This window comes from Propithecus coquereli, unplaced genomic scaffold, assembly GCF_000956105.1.
Source record: "Propithecus coquereli isolate 6110/MARCELLA unplaced genomic scaffold, Pcoq_1.0 Scaffold101, whole genome shotgun sequence".
NCBI lineage: Eukaryota > Metazoa > Chordata > Mammalia > Primates > Indriidae > Propithecus > Propithecus coquereli.
The window spans coordinates 3556525-3562524 of record NW_012133970.1 but is presented as its reverse complement, the minus strand read 5'-3'; the positions used below and the strand labels follow the sequence as shown (position 1 = coordinate 3562524).

General features: G+C 53.9%; 1 protein-coding gene across 1 annotated transcript in view; it reads left to right on the top strand.

Annotated features, from left to right (window-relative positions):
- The first annotated feature begins 481 nt into the window (after positions 1-481).
- The window catches only part of STARD8 (StAR-related lipid transfer (START) domain containing 8), a 31517-nt gene continuing 25998 nt past the window's right edge, over positions 482-6000 (top strand). Inside the window, exon 1 of the mRNA XM_012642838.1 lies at positions 482-497. The gene's annotated coding sequence lies outside the window, so the exon portion shown is untranslated. The remainder of the gene's footprint in view (positions 498-6000) is intronic.

Genomic DNA, 6000 nt, shown 5'->3' with positions numbered 1-6000 from the left:
ACTGAACCCTGCCGTGCACGTACGTATTTAAAGTCCCCACACAGTGCGAGACACATTCAGAACTCTAGAAAGAATTAGTCTGTGTGCCTGACCAACTCCTTCGCCCGCTCTGTCCCAGCGGCGTGACGTGCGGAAAGGCGGCAGCGCGGGGCGGGGGGGCGGGGTCGGGGAGCCAGCAGGCCGAGCCCCGCCCACCCCGGTTTGGGGGACTTTCTGGAGAGTCTGGTGGGCCGGACTGCGCCCCCATTGGTCGAGGGCAGGTGGGCGGGGCGTCCCTACAGCCCGACTCGGCGCTCCCTCCCCACCTGCGCGGCGAGTGGACTCGGCTTGACAACGGCTAAGCAGCAGCGGCAGCTGCGCCCCGGGCTGGCACCGTTATCCCCGCCCGACCCCAGGCTCCGCGCGTGCCCCGGACGGAGCAGTTCCTCCCGCGCTCGCCTCCTGCCTGCTCGCTCTGTGTCAGGGCCTGAACCAAAAGGGGCGAACGCGGCCTCAAGGTAGGAGTTGGGGTGACGGCAGGGGGAGATCCAGACAAACAGGGGCGTATCTTGGTCCCTCACCCCGCCTAGCCTCCCTGGCGCGCTCCTGCTTCTCTCCTAGCGGTTCGCTGGGCGGCGTGCGCTGGAGACGGGGGGAAGCGAGCCGAGCTACCTCTGCCCCTGGGATTTGGGGTCAGAGTCGTTGAAATTGGGGGACCCCTGAGCGTGCCAGCTGCAAGTTTCCCAACGAAGCCCCTTGATTGGGGCGGTAGAAGGCAGCTGTCCGCCTGTTACCCCCGGGCCTGGCCGGATCCTAGGGCCGTGCTCTGGGGCTTTGGAAGGGGCATGCAGCTGGGCGGGGGTGGCAGGCTCTGCGGCTGGGTCTCGCCACCGCTTTTCCTGTCCTCTCCTTTCTCTGCTTTTGAGGGCATTTCCAGAAAGCCCGGGTCCAGCTGTGTGGGCTTTCCCGTCAGCCACTGCCTCATTGCCTTCGCTTTTGAGGAACGCCTAGGACTTTCGGGGTATTAAAGTAGCTGCAGGGACCAAGGGAAAACCTTTGGAAAAGTCTCATCTTTCTCGGGCTCACTTTCTCTGTGAAGTCCAAAATGGGTTTGGATTAGAGAACCTTTTAGTGGAAGTTTTTGAGATTTCCAAATTAGGTTGTCTGGGGTTCTCTCCACGTCTCTTCTCCCAACACTTGTTAAAGTTGAGCACTGAATTACGATTCAGGAAACTGGGGTTTAGCCAGTTCATGTGATCTTAGGCAAGTCATACTACTCCTGTGGGCCAGTGTTTTCAGCCACACCTCAGCTGGCCACTTGAGTTCAGTATCTAAAAGATCCAGTCTCTTTCACCCTGACAGTTGGTTTCTTGGTTCTCAAGGCCAGGCTCCTAACTGGCAGGTAAAGGGTTGTCTCCGAGACGCTTGGGGCAGCAGGAGCTATGCACATGGAGAGCTTTGTGGTGATTAGGAAGCTAAGCCAGCTGGAAAACTGGAGTGTGTGTGTTGGGGGGAGGGGGAGAACAGCAGCCAGACTGAAGGTGGGGAGGGGTGGGAATTGCCTTTCAGAGTCTAGGACCCCAGAGGGTGGGGACCCCAGAGATTGGGCTGCTTTGGAACCCATGCTAACCCCAAGTCCTGGGGAGGAGACGGTAATGAATCACACCCAGGGCTATTTTCAAACCCTGACTCCTCCTGTCCCCACTCTAGGGATTGTCCCGCTCCCCCACCATCTGCTGTCTGAGATTTCCCATCGCTTTCATCCTCCTTCAATGAAGGAGGGATAAATCTTGTCTGGGGATGCGAAGTTGGGCGGCCCAAGGCTGTAGAGAAGATGGCTGCAGGTGGTTTCTGGGGGGCTGTCTGAGTGGCAAGTGTGGTGGGAAGGGTGGTGTTTGGCTGTAGGGGGGTGGGATGGGGGTGGGGCTGAAACTCTTTCACCACAAAGGTACAGCTGCCATCTAGCTGGACATTCTGGACTGGTCCTCATTTAGGGATGCAGCCTTTTGTCTTTTTCTGGATTTTGGATTTGGAATTTCTGCTCCCTAGACGTCTGTAGTCAGGGCTAGGAAACGCCACACTGGACAGAGTTCTCTTGCCTTCTTTCCATACCTTAAGCAACCCTTGGGGAAGTATTTTAAACCTCCGTGCTTCTACAGCTCCACTCCCCCATCTGGAAAGGAGAGGCTGCTGGGAGGTGATATCTAGAGGTGTTCAGAGCAAGAAGAGGGGCAGAAGGTGTGCCAGTGCAGAGGGCTGTGTACCCTGTGTGCGTGCTGTGTGGGGGCCTTCCTTACTCAAACACAACACCTCCCGAGTTCCAGCAGAGGAGAGAAAAAAGTGGCACCAAGAGGGTCTGAACTTTGTCCTTCTCTGTCTTCTTGAAGTTTTAAAATTCCATTATTGGGACTATAGATTGGACAGAGAGCAGAGGACCCCTATGTCCAGGTATAGGGATAGCAGCAAAGACTTGAAAGTGAGGAGGTCCCAAAGGGAGGAGGGGATGAAGTGTCTAACTGGGATGTGGCCACAGCTGTTGGTGCTTTTGTGCTAGCAGATTCCTGGAGCTCCTTGTTCAACACATGCAGGGTTTTGTTTGTTTGTTTGTTTTTGGTTTTGTTTTTTTTTTGAGACAGGGACAGGGTCTTGCTCTGTCACCTTGGGTAGAGTGCAGTGGCATCAGCCTAGCTCACTGCAACCTCACACTCTTGGTTCAAGCGATCCTCCTGCCTCAGCCTCCCGAGTAGCTGGGACCGCAAGGTGTACGCCACCATGCCCAGCTAAGTTTTTCTATTTTTAGTAGAGATGGGGTCTGGCTCTTGCTCAGGCTGGTCTCAAACTCTTGACCTCAAGCGCTCCTCCCGCCTTGCCCAGAGTGCTAGGATTATGGGTGACTCCCAGCCCACATGGCAGGTTTAGCAAAGGGCAGGGTGTGTCCTCACCTCTTCTCTGGTTGGAGGAAGGAGTTGCCTCTGGCTTGAGAAGAAGAGAGAGAACTTTTTCCTGGGGCTCCCCATTTGGGTGGGATCAAGCGAGGCTGTTCAGGAGATAAAATAGGGATAAGGGATTTCAAAGATGCAAGGCCTTTAGGATGGGAAGTGTGAGCTCTTCAAGGTCTAGGTGAGTTTGATTATATTGTCCTCCAACTCTAGACATGGTAGTTCAGCACTGGGCTTGGCACACAGTTGTTGTTGTCAAGTGTTTATTAAGGCTCTATTCATCTGTGGTCTTGGTTTGGGTGTGTGCACACGTGTGAATGCGCGTGTGTCCGGGGAAAGTCCTGGTGGACATGGGCCAGTGGACTGGAGGCCATAGTTTGGGCCCTTGTCGCAAGTCTGAAGTGCTGTGTTTCTGTGTTGAATTTCCTCTCGCCCAGCCCTCCTTGTTGGGAACTTGCATGCTAAACAGTTGCTGTTCCTGTTTACCTCGACCACATAGGAATTTTCGAATTTTAGAACTGAATGAACTGAGTTTTAGCATTTTAGAACTGAATGTTAAGTTCCTTCGGAGGCCAGGGTGGCGTGGAGCAAAAAGCAGGGCATTGGGAGCTGGAAACACGAAGGTTTCAATCCAGGCTCTGCTCTTCTCCTCTAACTCTCAGACTCTTGGTTTCTCCTCATATTTTCCACTTCACTGGATGAAACGTGGGGATCCATGGCTGAGTACCTTGTAAACTACCACGTGCTGTACAAATTATTAGTCATTAAGTTCAGTCTTGGTGCTAGGGCTTGTGAAAGACACGGAGTTCTAACTCTCACCTTCAGGGAATCTACTATCTAGTTTGAGGGTTAGTGGCATAAATAATACATGACCCACTGAGACTCTACCTCAGTGAGGGCTTTTAAAAAGTTATTATAAGGAATTTTAAACATATATAAAATAGAGATAATTAGTATAATAAGGCTCCTCGTACCCATCACCCAAATTCGACAGCCATTAGCCCACGGCCAGTCCTGCCCTGTCCATGTCTCCACCTACTTCACTTGCTTTCTTGTTGTTTTGAAACAAATCTGAGACCATTGTATCAATTCGTCTATAAATATTTCGATATATATCTCTAAAAAATAGGGATTCGTAAAAAATAACTACACTGCCATTATCATACCTAGAACAGTCCCTTAATATCAAATATCTGGTCACTGTTCATATTTCCAGTTGTCAAGGAGGAAGTTCTGCCCTTGGAGTCCGGGGAGCGATTGCTTTTGACTGAAGGGAAGGTGACTGACAGAGGCAGTGACATCTGAGCTGACCCTTAGAAGAGAGGCCCACGAAAGGTCCAAGCCCAGATGTTAGCTGCCTCTGGGGCTCCGCGCCCAAAGCTGACTTGTGGCGGCTTCTTGTGGAGACTCTGTGCCTTTGTTTCTCTAATGGTAAATGAAACTTCTCACTCTGCCACTTGCCCCCCCAATTCCAGGGCCACCCAGGAGCTTGAGGTCCTCAGGAGGCCGCTCTCCACGCAGGCCCCTCCCATGCTCCTGGCCCTGGCCCTGAGGCCATTTCAGAGCAAAACAGGATGCATTCAGGATGAGCGCCTTTCCCAGCTTGCCATGTAATCGCCAAGGCCCAGCTTGGAGCTTCCTCTCTCATTTATGATAAAAACCCTCACTGTCTCTCTTTTCCCTCCTGCCCCAGTAAGGCTGTGCTGACTTCCTCCACATCCGGGCTGGCCCTCCTCTACCCACATGTGGGGCTGAGGGCGAGCTTCCCTCAGTGCAGGCCTCTGCCCCCACTCGCCCCACTGCAGCCTGGTGGAGAGGGAGCGAACAACCCCAGGAATGCTCTCCCTGGCTGCAGCCTCTTGCTCTTGGGCTGTCCTTGGGGAAGGAGTGGCCCCTCCAACAGGCATGGGGTCCTGCCACTGCTTGGTTAATAATTGAGCCACATAATAACCACCTTGGAAAGTCACCTCTAGGGGATAGTCATTAACTAACTCCCTGTCCACCCCAGGCCTTAAAGGGACCCTATCCTGAACCCTCACCTTCCCCCAAGGGGACATTGACAAACATTCAGTCACGGGAACTTCTGTGGCCAATTAAAATTCTGCCCTTCTGTCCTTTACTTGGGCAAACAGAAGTAAGTATTCACAGTTCGAAGGACACGGGCTCAGCTTGGATGGTATTAGGAAGGGCAGAGGGGTTGAGTTGATAGGTATTCGGATGGGCAGTGGGGTCAGAAACGGGCATGGGTGTTTCTAGGAGCAGTTGACCCCCTGATCTCAATTGGGAAATGTAAAAGAGCAAGAAATGCCCACCCAAAGGGTCTGCCGTTCCTGGCGATGGGGTGAGGCTGTGTGAGTGTGTCTATTTTCAGTACAGCTGTGGGTTGCTCCACGCTAGGCTGGGGGTGGGGACTGCCAGCCACTCCGCTGCTGCTGAGGCCCCTCTAGTGGAGAAGGGTCTCAGTAGAGAGGCCCGCAGGCAGCCTGTATCTAGATAAGCAGTGGGGCTTGAGAGGGGCCCTGGCCAACCCCCAGTTTAGAAAGCTCCAGACCACAAGCAGTTTTCAGCAGTTTTAAGGGGAAAAGAAGGAGCTAACATTTGGTGAACCCTGTGGGCCTACTACAGAGGCAGGAGGCTTGGCTTCTGGTTCTGCCTTTCCATAGCTGCCTCTCCGTGAGTGACTTTAGAGAAGGCGTTTGCTTTCTCTGGGCCTCAATTTCCACATCTATAACGTGGCAGGGCAGGCAGCGTGGCCCCGGTGGTCTGTCAGGCTCCCTTTGAGCTGCTCAAGTGTACCCTCCCACTCAAGGCCGTTCGCTTGTCTACACTGAACATACTCAGCCGGCTGGGTCGGTTTGAGCTGGTTGGGCCCTGAATTGCCACAGCTCGGGTTCTCCTTGGGTATGGGCTTTCGTGCAGTTTGCTCTCTAGCCCCTCCCCATGCTTGCGTCTGTCCCAGGGGGCCAACCTCTGACCCATTCAGCCACAAGTTAATGAGTGACCCGCTCCCCCAGGTAGTACCAGCCCACGGTGCTCCTGGGGTCCCAGGTCTCCGTGGGAAGCAGCCAAGGGCCTAGCCAGC